Source organism: Acinonyx jubatus, chromosome A3 (assembly GCF_027475565.1).
Source record: "Acinonyx jubatus isolate Ajub_Pintada_27869175 chromosome A3, VMU_Ajub_asm_v1.0, whole genome shotgun sequence".
NCBI lineage: Eukaryota > Metazoa > Chordata > Mammalia > Carnivora > Felidae > Acinonyx > Acinonyx jubatus.
In genome coordinates this window covers 76811780-76830838 of record NC_069388.1, presented here as the reverse complement: position 1 = coordinate 76830838, position 19059 = coordinate 76811780, and positions in this window count along the sequence as shown.

The following is a 19059-nucleotide window of genomic DNA, read 5'->3' as shown; positions in this document are numbered from 1 at the left end:
CCATGTGGCTACCTTTTCCCTGTTGCTTTTGAGTGCTCCTGCCAAACCTGGGACTGAGGGGAGTGCAGAAACTGCCCAAGGCTCACCCCTGGGAGATTTATGCCAACAAAAATGACTTTTGTGTAGGGTACCAGGCAGGCCATCCAGCCTGGAGTCTCCCAAATGGCAGCTTAGGGATTCACTGACCTAGAGCAGGACTTGGCACATGGTAGCTCCACAGCAGAAAGTACACAGTGTTGGGGGGAGCAGGGGGAGACGTGAAGACACCCTATCATGGAAATATGTACTAGCTGGGCAAAAGCTAAAATATAGGTACATTCAAAAAGATAACTAATAATCCTTAACTTTCATTAAGTAGCTACTACTGTTTGTGCCCAGGCCCTTGCATACATGTCTTGATTCTTACAACAACCCAACGAGGTTGATCTAATTACTGTTCCCAGCCCAGGGCTGGGGAAATTGGGCTTTAGAGAGATTCAGTGACTTGTCCAAGATCTTACAGCTGGTAAATAAAGGGCAGAACTAGTATTCTCACCCAGACAGGTGGACCCAGGAGCCCAGCTACTCAGCGAAGAGCTGTGCCCATCGCAAGCCCATAATGCAAGCAGGGGTCCCAAAGGCAGAGTGTGAAAAGCTGGGTAGGACCTGTGGACCTGGGGTGGGGTGGTTAGGAGGAGTTCTCTGGACAGCTTAATGGAGGAAGAGGGTCTTTTCAGTGACATAACAGATAAGTGGGATTCAGGAAGGCAGGGAATGATGGAAGAGGGAGGCATGTGTAGGCCTCGCAAATGGTATGAGCAGAGGGCAAGCCCAGCCAGAGGATCCTGAGGTGGAAGGACCCACATGGTGAGTGCCGTTGGTCTCCTTTTACCTCCCTTCCCTTTCAGGATTCTGCCTGGGTCCAGCTTGCACACACCCCTCACCCCTAGTGTGATTTTGGTCCTAAAGCACTTTCTTCAGCTTGCTCCTGTAGGGGTGGCAGGTTCCTTGGGATCCCACAGGGAACTTTTGGCCACTCGCTTCATGGCCTGAGGTTTAATCTGTGCTTTCTGTCCTTTGAAATATATGGGCAAAGGCCTGAAGAAGCCTGTTGTCCTGACAAGCTCTGCTTGGTGATCTGGCCTCATAGGACTTTTCCCAGCCTTCCCAGTGAGGAGCTTCTGGAGTTGAAGAGGCCCTGGCGTTCCTTAGGCCTGCACTGCACACTCTGCTTCCGGCTTCTGAAAGTCGCTCCAGTTTTGCATAAGTAACGGACATTTCACCCACCATGCTTTGGGGCTAATTTTGACTTCATGTAATAAGGCTTAGTTTTAAACTGGCCTAGAGGGTGACCTAGGGGCAGCTCCAGGTGGTGGCTGGAGGCCTGGAATGGGCAAACCAGTATGACAGCCACCCATTGTCCTGCTTGCTGTTTCTATAGAGTTGGACCAGAAGTCATTTCTGGGACTAGAGCATGGTGGTGATGAGGTTTGGCTCTGGGATCCAACTGTCTGGAATTATTTTTTACTTATTTTTTAAAAATGTTTATTCATTTTTGAGAGAGAAAGTGCGAGCACAAGTTGAGGGGCAGAGAGAGATGAGGCACAGGATTTAAAGTGGGCTCCGTGCTGACAGCAGAGAGCCAGATGTGGGGCTCGAGCTCTTGGACCGTGAGATCATGACCTGAGCCAAAGTCGGATGCTTAACCTACCAAGCCACCCAGGCGCCCTAGACTGTCTGGATTTAAATCCTGGGGCTCCCATCACCAGCAGGGCAGCCCTGGACAGGTCACATAACACTCTACTATTCATTTTCCTCATTGCACCCCTCTCATATGTTTGAGGAGTAAATGGAAAAATGTGAAAAATACTTAGAAGAACATCTGCATATAATAGATACTCAATAAATGCTAGCTATTATTTTTGTACAGTTAGAGTTCTAGGAATCTCGTCTTACCTGTCCATTTCGCTGATGGAGTCTGAGACCCAAACAGGTTGTTTACCTGCCTAAGATTACCTACTGGGTGTGAGAGCTAGGGCCTGTTCCAGCAGCCCTGGACTCCCAAGTCAGGGCTTTTTCCATCTAGCCGAGGTCCTGGGATTGGGTCTTTCTCACAGTATGATGTAAAACCCCATACATCTTTTATTGTTTTAATTTTTTTAATGTTTATTTATTATTTTTGAGAGAGAAACAGTGCGAGTGGGGAAGGGGCAGAGAGGGAGGGAGACACAGAATCTGAAACAGGCTCCAGGCTCTGAGCTGTCAGCACAAAGCCTGATACGGGGCTTGAACTCATGAACTGTGAGATCAAGACTTGAGCTAAAGTTGAATGCTTAACCGACTCAGCCACCCAGGCGCCCCACGACCCCATGCATCTTATTAAAAATAGATTCCTCGGCCCCACCCTAGACTTATTAAAACAATTTCTGGGATGGTGTATGAAAACCTATGCTTTAGCCAACCGCATGTCTCTCCTCCCTAGCTTCCACCCCCTACTTGATTCTTACGTACTTCAAACCTTGAGAACTGCCAGCTTAGCTTTGAGTAATTTGGTCAAAATACAGAAGCATCATCTGCCGCAACGTCTCCAGTCTTTCAGCCAGGCTGTTTGTGTCCTGCCTCCTGTGTGCCCTGCATGCTGCCCCATCATCCTGTCCTCAGGAAGCTTACAGATCTGTTGATCAGTGTCTGGGGCGAATGGGGTGCTGGTGAGAAGTGAGGAAAGCCAGTAGGAGATTGAGTTCTCAAAGGGAGGCTGAGATGACTGGTGACAATGACATTTAGAGGGAGCAGAGGCCAGTGAGTGGAGTCAGGAAAAACTTCAGCACAGGAAGGCCTTTGCAGGATACAGAGCTTGGAGTAGGCAAAGGAGAGAAGGGCAGCTCATCCAGAGTCACCCTTGGGTGTGGGTAGGGGGAGCTTCTGGGAGCAGATGTCACTGTGGGCAGCTGCAGGGGTGTGGAGTGGGGAGAATAGCCTGACTTAGCCAGTTACTAAGATATCCACCCTCTTCTTTTGATACTGTCAGGCTGCTCTTGTATGATTAAACAAACATCCTCCCTCCAGAGCTACTGTTGATTTGATTTTATTGGTGTAATTTTGGGGTGGGGTAGCCATGGGAGAGCAGTTTGCCCCTTGATATTCTTTGTTCCTGCAACCCCTGCAGGACAGCAGAGGCCAGCATGGGCATGGTATGGCTACAAGAAATGTGGGAGCAGCAGGCAGGCTGGGCAAGTAGGAATGGCCTGGTATGGCATGGGGGTGCCAGGTCTGTGGTGCCAGGTAGTCTGTTACCACCCTCCTGCACCTGCTCCCCGGTTATCCCCTGTCTGCTTGGAAGGGGTAGGGTGGGCTGACCTTCCTGGCAGATGTGGAAGAAGAGAATGCCCTCATTCCTGTCACTGGAGGTTGAGTAGATTTATCTGTGCTGCTTTACATTCTTTCTAGAAGCTGGCAGGGTATAAATTAGAAATAAAAATGGATTTATCAGCGCTTTCCAAGTTCTTACCAAATTCAGGGGTGGTAGTGCAAGTACCTCTGAGCCCTTTAAGTCAGGGGTCAAGGTGTATGTGAGTAGAAAGACCACATAGCTGCTGCCATCCCCTGGGCCTCTCCCACTGAGTGGAGGGTCCCAGCCAGACATCCTGATGAAACAGGGGACATGTGCCAGTGGCTGATATTCCTAAGTGTGGACTGTAGACCCTTCACTGTGATAAGCCCTTTATGTAGGTTAACCCTTCAAGGTGGGTACCAGTATTGCCATTTTTCAGATGAGAAAACTGAGGCCCAACAAGAATAAATCACCCAAAGACACACTGGTTGAGTAGTAAATTGGAATTGGAACCTAGGCAGTCTGGCTCCAGAGGTCCCACTCAAACATAGGCCATAGGACAACTGTCCCATTTGCTTGGAGGCAGAAGGGACTCTGTTGTGTTTTCTACTGGTTGATTGGAGAGACAGCTGATGTGTTTGGCTCTGTTTTGTTCAGTGGTGGCTGGCGTCAGCACTGTTTGTGGCAGACAGACTGGCCACTGCTGGAGGGCAGGGCCAGGGGCTGGTTGAATGGCTCGGCCAAGGCTCTGGCACCTCCGACTTAAGTGTTTGGTGCCTTTGTCTGCAGATTGTCAAGTGCTGCCATTTCTGCACTGCCCAGCCTTGATTGAGAACCCCTTTTTCGTTACTAGCAAGCTCTCCCCGTCCCGTCGTTCTTTCACCCACTAAATTTAGCATCCATCAGAGGTTCTTGCCTGTCACAATTACTACAGTGTATCTGCTCAGTGGTGGTTTTCTGTTTCTGTCACTTCTTCCACATTTGTTATTTGGAATTCTGCTGTAAGAAGTAGATGCTCCTTCTCCTCCATCTACTTATTTTGGAAATTATTTATTTATATTAGCATGGACTTGGATACTTACTGTATTTAACCCATAGATCAGCCTTAAATCCTGTTGCCATGGTTTTGAGGCAACCTTGCCTCATTTCTTGCCCAGATCACTGCAACAGCCTCCTAAATGGTCTCCTGGCCTCCAGCTTCCTTTGGAGCCAGACGTCACATGCCCTGAGGCTGTGTAATGCCTCTCTGACCATGTCACAACCCTTCAGTTGCTCTCTTTGGCCCCTAAGCTCCTGTGAATGATAATATAATGACAACTAACATTTGTTGAATATTCTAGAATGCTTTACACACATATTCTCATTGAACCCTCAGAATACTTGGGTAGATCAGGTAGTATCCACCTCATCAGCAAGAGCAGCATCTCCCTGGTGCAAATGAAGAAAATGAAGCACAGAAGGATTAAGCAGCTTTCCCAGGGTTGCTGAGCTATTAAATGGTGAGCTTCTACCATCAGCCACTAGACTCTACCCCTTACTACGTAGGCCCTTGATGACCTGACCGTAGCTGCTTATCCAACCATGTTTTCACCAGCCTTGACATTCATTGCACCTTCCAGAAACAGTTACTTGTAGGATTTCTCACCCAGCATTGCTGAGGGTCCAGATGACATTTCTGGCTGCAGTGCTGGTAGGGACATTGGTAGTAGGAGCAGTCTAATTGTATAAATAGTGGCCATCTGTCCTTCGACTATACATGAGTCTGGTAGTTCAGTATAGGCAACTAGATTGCAGGTCTAGGTGAATTTCTCACCTTACTTGCCCACACCTGGACTGCCTTCCCAGGCCTTCATTGCTTTTTCTGTTTCTTCTTTACCAGTCAGGGTAAGGTTAACCTATGCAAAGTTCTTTCTGAGCACCAGTCTGCCATGATGCCTTTCTTGTCAAATTTCTTCTCTGGGCCAATAGCATGTTGGTTCTACTTTAGATCTATAGGACATAGGGCTATAAGAACTTGTGGTCAAGGATCATGAATTTTAACTTGTTACATGCCTTCACTGCCTGGGGAGTTGCCTCCTATAATAAGTGCGTAGCTTGAGGATTCACTAATTGATAAGTAGATGTGAGACATGAAGAATAAGGACTCTAAGTTACCACTGTCCCCAAATCCATTATCTAAAACCTGTGGGGGACATATGTGATTCAGAATACAGAATTTTTCAGATTTGAGCAAGATATTATGGTGCATATCCAGTATCATTTATAATACCTCAAGTGGGGTCTGGGGAATTGTTCCATAGTCAAAGAAACTAATATTATTTTAGTGAAATGTATGAATATTCTAAGTGAGGTAAATAAATAATTTAAATGGATTCATAAGTTTTACTATCAAATAAGTTCTAAGAGAAATAGTTTTCTCTATTTTGGAATTGCAGATAAAGGATCGTGCATTGGCATTAAGGTATTCAACAGGTGGCGTAAAGAGGCACCCACATTTTGTCCTAGGAGTTGACATGAAAGTGAATTCTGGGCATGAGCATGCCAAGGCCACTGGCACTTGAGAGCAGGGGAGTTCTGTGACCTTCACCTAGTTGTGGATTGAGACCGTATAGGACAGGCAAGTTGGGAGTAATTACAGTTGTCCAGGTGAGAGAGCCTGAGGGCTGGACTTGGATGGTGGTGATGGGACGGAGAAACAAAACTTGATGTGAAATGTTACAGAGACGGGCCATGGAACTTCAGGGGGCAGTTGAATCGGATGTTCCCAGATTTTGTGCTCTGCAGTTTGGGAGAGGGTTGATGTCCTTAACAGCCCTGGAGTAGAGGGGAGGTGGGCAGAGGAGAAGACGGATGCCTTTGAGCATGTGGAATGTACTCAGAGGCCACACAGATGGAAATCACTTCTAAGAATAAAAGAGAAAATGAGTGTGAAACTACTTCTGACATGATACACGCTCTGCAAATATTGGTTACTGTCATCATTCTGTCTGATATCAGCCTATTATTTTGCAAGTATCCTCATCACTAGCCAGCAGTCCCCTGCTGTCCAAAGCTAGGCCCATTGTCAGGCCAGTGTTTGCCCAGTCCAGTTTGATCTGCTTCCAAGTCTTTCAGGAAAGCATCACATGCATGCTCTGTTGGTTTACACTGTCAACCTGTAAATGATCACTGATTTATTTAAAAGTACAGGTTTTGTCTCTGAGTGGATGTTTAGAGCTGGGGTTTCACCTGGGGATATAGGTTTCCCAGCTGGGTTATGAACCTGGGAAATAGAGACTGAATGAGTATAGTGTCGGGCTTGGGTAGGTCATAAAGTTCATCGTTAGCCTTTTAGAAGTACAATTCTACAGGTGTAAATAGTCACAAAGGATAAGCCCAATCTGTCCTTAGCCTAGCCAAGACTAAAACCCCCCTTGACCAGCAATCTCTGATCAAAATAACCATCCTCATAGCTAAGTGTTCCTGCTGTAGGGCTAGTTCACCCTTCTCATTTTCTTGGCTCAGACAGAGGTGAAGAGGACAGGACACATTCTGGTTAGACCTTGTCCTGCAGGGCTGCCTCAAACTGGGAGGTGGGTGGTTGGTCCAGTGGGCCAGGTGGGTGGTTGTCTGTGTGTCTGGAGGAGTGGGCAGGGCCTCTCTGTCTCCCTGCCTGTGCCTCTTTCACTGCTGCTGCTGGGAGCTCAGGACTGGGGTGCAGAGAGGAGACAAAGGGAGATGGGTTGAGGGACTGCATAGAAAGGGAAAATAAAACTGGCAGACTTGATTCAACTCTGATCTCAGTTTTCAAGGATTGCTTTGGGTAGAACCAAATAGTCCTCAGTAAACGGCAGCGTCATGTCTCTGAAGAAGTGCCAGCCCTCACAAATGATTCGCGTCATTGATACCCATTGTCAGTCCCCAGATACAAGAGGGTTCCTGCTCTGTCCTCCTTCTAAACCTGTCCTTCTACATGGATAGGGAGGGAAAGGAAGGAGACACTGGTCTTTGTCTTTCTCAGTGGTTCCAAAACATTTACCTTAAACACGCCCTGGCTGACCCAGCACCATGTCTGCAGTTATGGGGAGAGGATGCTGACATCCATAAAGACTCTTTCTTGGAATGTAAATGCTCCTTTAAATGGCTGTAAACTCACCTCCAGAGATGGTGAAGGCTGGAGCCCTCTCTAGCATTCTTGGACTTTAACATCTGCTGCTCTCCCAAGGGTGTTCTGTTTTTTAAGGAGGAGATGCCAACCTCAGTGAGGGTCCCTGCCTGTAGGTAGATCTGAGCAACAGCTGTGATGGGGAGCAGTTTCAGCTCTGGCATTGATGTAGGGGCCTTTCCTCAGGAGGATGGAGAAATGCTGAGAGCTCAGAGGGCTGCCTCACTTTTCCTCCTGGCTCCCCAACCTGGCTCAGGTGGCCACCTGACTGAGAACACATTGGTACTCGTTTTTTGTGGGGGTCTGAGACCTCCTTTCTAGACCGATGATCATATCTGCCCTCATCTCACCTTGCTTTTCCAGGGAGAAATGGGAACACAAGGAATCACAATTTTGAGGTCTGCACTGGGGAGCAGCTGTGGGCATGATTGAACTTCTATTCAATCATGTACTGAGTACATACTCTGTGTCCCTCTAATCTCTTTCTTTCCAGGTTCCTGAATAGGCCACTTAGCACCTCTGCTCCCACCTTTCTCTTCTTCATCTCATTATAGCCTGGGCCCCTGACTTTTCCAAATGCAAAGGGATCCTTTGCATTTTTGGCTAACTTGATTGGCCTCTGTGGTTTTGGACACTCTTGGCCACTCCCTTTGTCTAGAAAGTCTCCTCCACATTGACAAGTGTGAATGTACTCTGTTGGGCTTTGAGTAAGTTATTTAGCCTCTGTGAGCTTTGATTGCCCTGGTGTGACAGTGGGAACAGTTGTAATGTAGCATGGAGTTGTGAAGAATAAGTGTGTGATGTGGTGTTTCCCCAGATGAGGTCATGAGTACTGTTATAGATAATGTTTGGTGAACAGCCAATTAGACATTACAGTTGTATATTTCATTCCAATGTATTTTACCAAAAATACACATCAAACCCATGATTGTATTATGGTACTATGAGATTTCTCTCTTAATAATAAATAAGTAAATTTATCAAAAGAAAAGCATTTAGCAAATGATACTATTAGTATACATGGATATGACCAACATCGGAAAAAACCCGAGACAGCACATGTAGAGGCGCTCGCAAGGTGCGTGGCATATAGTAAATGCAAGTAATTAATTAATTATGATTGTCCTACACTCTAACCATGTTTTTTCCTGTCTTAGTTGGATTCTTTTCCTCATTCTGTGTAAACATACACTCACACGCATAATATATGTGGTGGTGTGTGTGTATATAGAGACACTATAAATACATAGTGTGTATATATGTATACGTTATAAATGTGTGTGTGTGCATATTTGTATATATATATAGAGAGGGGGGATATGTGTGTGAGTGTGTGTATATATGTATATATATCTATAGAGAGAGAGACAGAAACTTAAAAAATTTTTTTACTGTTTATTTATTTTTGAGAGAAAGAGAGAGAGAGAGACAGAGCCTGAGCAGGGGAGGGGCAGAGAGAGAGGGAGACACAGAATCTGAAGCAGGCTTCAGGATCTGAGCTGTCAGCACAGAGCCCGATGTGGGACTTGAACTCATGATCCGTGAGGTCATGACCTGAGCTGAAGTCAGATGAGTAACAGACTGAGCCACCCAGGCACCCCTTGAAACTTTCTAATTACTCTGATTACAACCCAGATATAAGTCTTTCAGGAGAGGGGAGATGAGCATAAACTGAAATAAAGGAAGACATTTTCTGTAGACAAAAACATGAAGGGAGATTTTTCGTGTTCATCAGTGTGACCCATTGGAAATTGTCCACTTGTGACCTTTATTTTCCAGTCCCAGTATCCCCCAAGACCTGGTGGTCAGCCCCTTGGGTGATGGGAGAAATGAAACAGTGGCAGCCACATGTGGGTTAGGTCTCCCCAGGGGATGCCACAATTCCTGGCTCTCACCAAGTTCTCATGTTCTTACAGGGTGTGAGCGGTTAACCTGCTCTGCCAGTGGGCTGAGCCAGGAGCCAGATCCCTCTGATGTTAGCGCTGGTACCAAGAGGGACTTATACAAACACACACTGATCCTCCACCAGAACTGTGTTGTAAGCCACATCTACAAATCATAAGCATATTTGAAATATTCATGACCATGTCCCATAGCAAACCCTATTGCCACTCAGTGTTCCCTGAGCCTCTCTGGAGCAGCTCAGTCAGTCTCTGAAAAGCCATCCCCCCTCCAAAGGGATTGGAGCTCTTTGGATCCTGGGATTGCATTAGGATTTAGTTCTGGACCCTGTGCCAGGTCCCATAGACTTGTGTCAGAGTTTTTATGCCTGTAGGACAGTGAGAGAAATTTACCAAAATGTGTCATCCTCATGGAGATTTAAATCTACCTAACCCAGTGCGTTGATTAATGGTGTAATGGTTGCAATTCTGTTGATAGTGTATTTTCTGGAATGAGAGATGGAAAGAGTTGAGTAGAAAATCCGCAAGCTTCCTCATCTCGCCTCTCTGGGCCCACCTATCCCCACAGCCAACCAGTGGGCCCAGAATGCCTAATCTGGATCCTGAGCTGGAAGCAGGGTAGGTAGGGCTGAAAGAGATATCTTCTCCAGAACTCTGTCTCTCTCCCAGGGGACCTCTTGAAGAAACCCTGCGGCAGAGAATTTTTGTGCTCTCCTTATCAAAGAGAAGGATTTCATTTGCTTGTTTATAAATGGGTGCTGTCTAGTACTTAAATCTGCTTGGGGACTAGGGTGTGAGAGCGTGTTTGAGAGTTTCTTGTTGATAAATACCACGTGGAAATGGAGTTCTGCTAGCATAAGCCAACTCCTGAAAAATGGGTCCCTTAATGTCCTCTCAATGAGACTGGCTACATGACAACTAGCCCGGGGAACTAAAATACTGGTGAGAAATTGAAGCCATACATCTGTCTCCGAGTGCGGCCTCATCAGCTGTGATTGTTAGGTGTTAAGTTGAAGACTCTACAGCCCTCTGGTCTTGCTTGCTGTCTGATGAATAACAGCTCGGGAATCAGCCAGGGCAGGAAAGGCTGGTGGTGGGTGCTGCTGCTGCCAGGTGCTAATTTTATATATGCGCCCCCCCCCCCCCCACCGGCATGCACTGAGGGGGGGCCTCAGGGGAGAAGAGAGACCCAGGGAGCTGGTGATTGCATCAGTCAGGGTCGAGCCAGGGAAATGGGAACCACCTGGGATGTTTCACAAAGAGGACATTTAATGCAGGGACTTGGTTACAAAGGTGCTGGAAGGAGGGAAGGACTAGAGCAAAAGGAGAAAATAGGGTGGTTGTGAAGGAGCAGAAGAAACAAGAGGCAATACCCAGAGATTAGGAAGCTGCTAATCCCCCTGGATTGGGGTCTGCACCTGAGCCCACGGCTGTGCTATTGGAACCGCCGAGGAGGTGCCGGCTGCCACCCTTCTGGGCAGCTGGGACCAGGAACAACTCTTTCCTGCTGCCGTTATGGTGACTGGCAGCCAGAGCCAGAGCTGCCTCTGATGTCCGAGAAAAAGGCGGGGAGCTTTTCCCTTTCTCCCACCTTCCTGTCACCCACCGGTGCCTGACTTGGCAGAACCTAACCAGAAGCTGCTGGAGAGTATGTGAAGTGTAATTTTCAGACTTTCAGCCCCAGTGGCCAAGAGGAGTATAGAAGGACCTGTGTAGAACTGACAGGCAACAGAAGGGTTCTTGGTTTCCAACATGGCTCAGTGGCGAGGGCACGTTCAAGATTTAAAATCCATTGTGCCCTGAGTATGTATTTGTGTTTTTCTACAATTTTCTGGAGAAAAGAAATTAGAGGTGGAAAGTGATCAATACTCCATCCAGGGCAAGAATGTCTTTCTGCAGCATTCAGAAGCATGGGAAGATGGCCCTTTAGCTGTTGTTTGAACATTTCCAGTGATGGGAAGCTCACTGCCTCAATAAGGTAGCCCGTTCATTTCACAGCTAGGCAGTTCTTCTTGGCAAGAACTTTGTTGAGCTGAAACCTGTCTTCAAGGAACTTCTGCCCACAGGTCCTTGTTTGCTACATCATAAGTGATTTCCTCACCCTACCTCCTCTTTGCTTTGGGAAGCACCATGTGTTATGCAGACAAGGTGGGCTTTGGGTTTTGTATTAGTCGGGAGTAGGCTTGTCCATGAAAGATAGGACCCTCTCCCATCTCAAAAGTGGGGGAGACAGTTCAGGGTAAGTTGGGGGCTCTGCCCACTGATTTTCCAGGGATCCTGTCTCCTTCCACATTTCTACTCTGTCAGACCTAAAGTATAGCCCTCATGCTCATGGTCCACGATGAAGCTAAGGCATTACATCCATGTGCCAACCAGTAGGATGGCTGGGGTGGAGGTGAGTGGGATGCTAGTTCTTCCTTAAGGAAGTGTTCTGGAAGCTATCATTGGAAACTTCCACTTACATTTGGTTGGCCAGAACTTCATCACATGGTAAAAATTTTAGCTGCAAAAGAGTCTGGGAAATGTATTTTTTATTGGGACAGCTAAGTGCCCAGTCAGAATTTCTATGACTATGGAGAAGAAGACGACAGATGTTGGGGCACCACGAATAATCAAGCGGCAGAGTCAAGTTTTTGACCTAACACAAGTCAAGCAATGTGCTAGGTCAGTGCTTCTCACACTTAATATAATGTAAATCCCCTGGGAAGTTTGTTAAAGGCAGATGCTGACTTAAAGATCCCACTGGGACCCGAGATTCTGCATTTCTTTCAGGCTCCCAGCTACTACCAGTATTGCTGGTTGAAGGACCATACAGTCCCCAGAGGGCTGAACTCTGGAAATAACAGTGTTGAAAAAGATTAACAGAGGTTCATCTTGTACCCCACAAGTGAAGTTGAACCCCAGCCTTTTTACTGTAAACCTACCTCTTGGGGATACAGTGAGATTTAAAGAACTGGCTCCCACTAGGCGCTTAATGTAGCCTCCAGCCTGCCTTTGGAGAGGCTCCCCCGCCTGCCCTCCTGGAGGGTACAGATGACAGGACTTGCTCAAATCTAGTGTATCAGCCACAGACTCTAGAACAATGAGCAGAGGCGGTTTCCTGAGAGCCAGGAGGGATCTTCCTTGATTGCGGACAGGGAAGGTCCACTGGGCACTGAGGACAGCAGAGAGGAAGCTTCAGGCTGGGCATAGGGCAGTACAGCAGAGAGTGCTTCCTCCTGTGCCAGGGAGGACCAGGGCCTGAAAGCAACCAGACTGCCACCACGGGCCTGCCCAACTCCCCATCTGCTCAGGGAGAAAAAGGACGTGGAGCAGAGGCAGGAATTCAGGCAATTAATCCTTTATTTAAAGAATAATAAACAGCCAGATTTTACATACTGAAAGAGGGAACAAGGTAAAAGGGGTTAAAAACTAAAAAGCAAGGACGGCAGACACCAATTAACACAATGCTAATTGACAATTTCCCCAAGCTTCCATGAAACATGCCAGGCCGATTTCCCCAATTGCTAATTAAATCAAACTGCATACACAATACTAATTTCCCTAACTTAGGGAACTCAGTAGACAAATAAAATGAGGAACTAACTTAAACATTTTGTCAAAGTATGGGAAGAAGGATGAATGAAATCTTAACATGAATAAACTTTGGCTTCATGTAAATGTGTTAAACTTCTGGCATGTTTAATGAAGTCTTGAAATATCCCAGTATCTCCGTTCTACTCACAATTGCATAAATGCACTTCGCTAATCACAAAATAATACACAGCAGTCCTCTTAAACTTACGTTCTCTCCCTCCAGTGAAGGGTACCCAGCGCATCATGGAAGTGACATGTAAATTGCACCATTTAAAAATTATAAAATACCTACTTAATTACAATTAAAAACAAAGGAATAACTTTTCTTTAAAATAGTCCCTGAGGTTCTTTGAGCTAGAGTTTGGCTTTGTGAAAAAGAGAAGCCAGTCACTTAATCACATAGTTGAGTGTAGAGGCTGCTAGCCTTGGCTGGTATTCTTGCAGTCTCCCCTCCCCCCAGCCCTGCACTCACACTCCCTCTGATCTATCTCAGGGGCCCCATCGCTCCCTCTTCCCACTAGCCCCCACTGCTTCGTGCTTTGAAGTGTCCCCTTTACCCTCTGGGCTATACTCAGGGCCCACTAGATGCATTTGCATTGAATTATGCCATCACAGAATGGGGATGGATCTTTGAGGTCATCTATCTAATTCGCTCATTTTACTATTGTGGAAACTCATACCAAGAGATGTGGATGTGTCTAAGATCTGATAGCTGGCCTTAGGCACCCTGTTTTTTTTTTTTAATTATGCAAGAAAGATATGATTATCTGAATAATCACAGATAATACTTGCACAGTACTTACTATGTGTCAGCCACTGTTCTAAAATCATCCCATTTGATGCTCACAGTGGTCCTGAGAGGCTGGTATGATTATTTCCCCATTTTACAGATAAAGAAACTGAGGCACTGGAGAATTAAATAGCTTACTCTAGGTCACATCCTTTAGTGGCAGAACTAGATTTAATTCTAGAAAGACTGATTCCAGGTCCATGCTCCTAACCACTCTATTAACCTGCTCCTTTGTAGACCGATAAGAAAATACAGACCAAAGAAATAAAGTAGAAAATGAGAAGTAAGCATCACTTGTAATAATGCTACCCAGATATAACCATTATTAGCATTTTGAACATATCCTAGCATAGTTTGTCCTCTTTCTTCTTACCTATTAAAAAGAAATAGAATCAGACATGTTTAGATGCTCTCAAAGGACTCCCTTGATTTTTATTTTTTCTTTCAAAAGTATGCTATGACCAGCCGTCTCTTGCTGATAAATGCAATGTGAAACATAGTCAGTGGTTGAAATGCATTCCATTGAATGGATGTGCCACAATTTATTAAAGCTGTGCACCATTGATGACGTTTAGGTTGTTTTCTTCTTTTTTATAGTATGTTGCAGTGGACATCCGTACAGAAACATCTTTACCTTGTTGGCTTTTCCTTATGATAGTCCCTTCACTAGTAATATATGGAAACCCGAAGATCTGAAAGTTGAGAGGGTGGGAGTGGTAAATAGGGATAGGGGACACTCCTAGATGTACAGAACTAGGAAGCTGGATTCCCAGCCAGCACTGGAGGAAATCTTGACTCCCTAAATTAAATGTTTCACCTCAAGCCTGCCCTTGTGCTGCCCCAGTTTCTTGGGGATCACTAAGGCAAGGGCCAGAGCCCTCAAAAGATTATAATAGGAGACTTACCTTTGTGGCTCAGGAAGCTGTTCTTGGAGGGATAAGTGATTAGCTTTAGACATATGTGTCTTAGACATTTTAAGAATTATTTTAGGATAATGGCTTTTTATTGGGGTACACGGAACTATGCTGTTGGTGAAATTTGTTTCCATGGATCTGCATGTTCTACCCATCCGCCAGAGGGGCAGGTAGCCATCCCTGCTCAGCCTGGGATGTAGGCACGGGAGACGACCACGCACAGCTGCAGAGCTAGGCTCTGTGGCCTTTTTGTTTGACTGGCATCCGTAATGCATTTGTCAAGAGGGAGGCTGCTTATCTGTCCTTGTCCCTTCCTGGGACAAAGGCAGACCTGTCACCGTCAGATCAAGGGAACTCTGGAACCGTGTGGAAGGACAGCTGAAAGTCTTTCTCGTTCATTGTGATTTATCATAATCACTGACCCCTCCCCCAGGATGAAATAGGAATGAAATAGTAATGTGATAGGTTAATGCTGATAATTAAAGAGAGTTTAAGACCAGTGTGAGACTGAACTGTGTGTGTGGGTGGTTGAAATGGTTGTTTGATGTGAAAGTCAATGATTGAATTATTCAGAGAGAGTGATTTCCAAATGATAATTTTACACTTTACATAACTGATTTTGATTTATTATAGTGGCACCCAGTTGAGCTGCTTTAGTTCTAAGGGCCTGTCAGCTTTTCCAGCTTTTCCATCCCAAACCTCTGATTTGGAGCCCAAACACACAAAAACCTGCTCATGTCTGAAAATTTGACATTGTTGTTATCTCTCTGGCTTGGCTTTTCCCCCTTGTCCCTCATAAGAGTTTATGGCTTGTTTGGCTTTGCAGTTTATAATCTGGCAAAGGAGTGTGTGTGTGTGTGTGTGTGTGTGTGTGTGTGTGTGTGTGTACGTGAGTACACACATGCCTGTGTATGTGTATAGCGAATGGCCCAGATAACCCGATCTCTCCTTCCCTCTCATTGTGGCTTTATGAAAGCTTTGATCTTTTGTCATTTAGTAAGAGGTAGAGCCATGCTGGGAATGGGGCCCCATGGGCAGTTGGAATGAAAACTGGATCACAGTGGCAAATCACAGTGCTGCATCAGAACTGAGAGGAGAGAGTGAAAAGCGCCCATGAGTCCTACTTCAGGATCAGCCCAAGAGAAGGAATGCAAGACTTTGAACAGATACGAACTTTTGCCAAGTAAATCCATCTGAAAAATCAGGCCTCCAGAGGCTGCTGCTGGTTTTCCTCTAAATTGGTTCTGTTGGAAGTGATGCAAACCAACACACAGATCTGTTGATCTTTTCGGGAGCGGTGTGGGATGCAAGGGCCATGCGACAGGCAAGCAGGTTACTTACCCTCACATACCTGCTTGCTTGACACCATACCTCTACAACCCCCTCCCTGCCCCTGCTTTTAGGACAGGGGATTGCTTATTCTTATGGACAAAAGCAGTTGCACAAGAACCATTCGTTAGTTGACAAACTAATTGAGCAGTTACATATGGTATAATAATAGGGAAAAGAACTGACTTTTATTGAGTGCTGACTTTGTGAAAACTGCCTTTAGGACTTTATCTGTATTAACTCATATGATTCTCCTTAGACCCTACAAAGTAGTTCTGTTTTTTTGACCCATTTATTATTATTATTATTATTATTATTATTATTTTAATTTAAATTCAAGTTAGTTATACAGTGTAGACTTGGCTTCAGGAGTAGAACCCAGTGATTGATCTCTTACATATAACACCCAGTGCTCATCCCCAAAAGTGCCCTCCTTCATGCCCGTCACCCACATTATACATCAGGAGACCAACAGTAACTAACTTACCCCTGAGGGTTCAGTGTGGCATTTTGCTACAGTGCCTGTCTTAGTGAAAGATGCCACATTCCATGGTAACTCCTGAAGTAAAGGTGGTCTTTGCTTGCCCAGGTTGCAGGTTTGTGATCTATGGCTCCGAAATAGGAATAAAGCAGCCCCATGCAAGAATATGTTGGAAAATTGTGGGGCAGCTAGAGGAGTTTGGGGATGTCGAGGAAAGGGTAGGGTGAGTGGAAGGCAGAAAAAATGAGCCAGGACACCTTTGTGGAGGAAGGGGCAGGAGGGGCAGAGGGAATGGAAGCATTAGCAAAGGGTTCTGGAAGCACAGTCTAGACATTTCCCCTTTGTGTTCAGCACTCAGGTCAGATTCCCAGGATGACAGGTCCTGAAAGGAGCTGTCAGTTCCCTAACCTGTGGAACTTGTCAACTAGACATTGTCCCCCCTCTCTGCTTTGGTCTAATTTTATTGATTGATTGATTGTTTTTTTAAATGTAATTTATTGACAAGTTGGTTTCCATACAACACCCAGTGCTCACCCCAAGAAGTGCCCTCCTCATTGCCCATCACCCATTTTCCCCTCTCCCCCACCCTCATCAACCCTCAGTTTGTTCTCAGTATCCAAGGGTCTCTTATGGTTTGCCTCCCTTCCGCTCTGTAACTTGGTTTTTTTCCCCTTCCTCTCCCCCATGGGCTTCTGTTAAGTTTCTTAAGATCCATCCACCTATGAGTGAAAATAAATGGTATCTGTCTTTCTCTGACTGACTTGTTTCACTTAGCGTAATACCTTCCAGTTCCATCCACGTTGCTGCAAATGGCCAGATTTCATTCTTTCTCATTGCCAAGTAGTATTCTATTGTATATATAAACCACATCTTTTTTATCCATTTGTCAGTTGATGGACATTTAGGCTCTTTCCATAATTTGGCTATTGTTGAAAGTGCTGCTATAAACATTGGGGTACATGTTCCTGTATGCATCAGCACTCCTGTGTCCTTTGGGTAAATTCCTAGCAGTGCTATTGCTGGGTCATAGGGTAGGTCTATTTTTAATTTTTTGAGGAACCTCCATACTGTTTTCCAGAGCAGCTACACCAATTTGCATTCCCACCAAAAGTGCAAGAGGGTTCCTGTTTCTCCACATCTTGGCCAGCATCCATAGTCTCTCCTGATTTGTTCATTTTAGCCACTCTTGCTTTGGTCTAATTTTAATAACAATTTAAAAAAATGCCTGAACCTGGGGTTCAGTTACCACTGGAAGTGCCTAGTGCTGCCTGCCTCATAAACGTGGTAGATTTCAAGGAGGGGAAGTTAAATAATTTAGTTTGGTAGTCATCAAAATATTACTTCTATAGCAAAATAAGTATTAATAAATCATGGAGTAGAAAACAAAATTCTAATGAATTCTTAAGAGAAAGCATGGGATTTCTAAGAACTTTTTCCTTTCACTGAGCTGGGCTGTCAGACCCCTGGCAGTGTGCATCCACTCTTCTCTGACCTTTGGAGTATTTTGGGAGAGAAGCAGGAGCAGTGCTGCTGCTCAGTATCCCCCAGCCTTGCCCACCAGTTACCTAGGGCTGCAACCCAGCCCTCTCTGTGTGTGACTCCAGGGGACTCCCAGCCTCAGACTTCCACCACGCATAATATTCTATAAACTTGGGGGTGGAATCACTTGCAAAGGAAGACAGGAACCCCAGAGGCCTTGGAGAAAAAAGAATAGAAACATAGGACTCAAAAGCAAAAAATTTTGCACATGCGAAAAGACAATGTAAACAAATTTATAAGACAGATGACCGACTGGGAGAAGATATTTGCATCCCACATAAAGGATTACAATTCTTAATATATAAGAATTCTTAATATATAAGGTCTTACAAACAGAAAGTAAAAGACAGCCCATATAAAAATGGACAAAAATATGAACAGGTAATTTACAGAAAAATATATATCAGTGGCTGATAAACATTTGTAGTTTAAAAAAAATTTTTTAATGTTTTTTTATTTTTGAGAGAAAGAGAGACAGAGCACGAGTGGGGGAGGGGCAGAGAGAGAGGGAGAGACAGAATCCAAAACAGGCTCTAGGCTCTGAGCTGTCAGCACAGAACCCAACATGGGGCTTGAACTCACAAACCCTGAGATCATGACCTGAACCGGAGTCGGATGCTTAACTGACTGAGCCACCCAGGCGCCCCTGGCTGATAAACATTTGAAAAGATACTCAGCCTTACTAGTTATTAAAGAAATGTTAAACACTAGCATATAATTGTTTTTTCACCTAGGAGAGTTGCAAAAATGAAAACACATTGATACTGACAAGCATTCAGGGAAATGGGCAGACACATATAGTATCAGTGGGAATGGGTATATGGGTACAGACTTTCTGGTGAGTAGTTTTGCTGGATTCCTTAGAATTTAAAATGCTCTTGTGTAGTACCTAAAAAATAAAATAATAATAGGAGTATTGTATCTATATTAAGGATATATGTATAATGACATTCTTCACAATTCTTTGTGAAATGGCTGTAATTTAAATGTTCATTCGGTAAGAGGGGAAATGGTGAGATGTACAGTTCCATGCAGTGATGGAAGATGATGCATCATATTGCCTTATTAGGCAAAT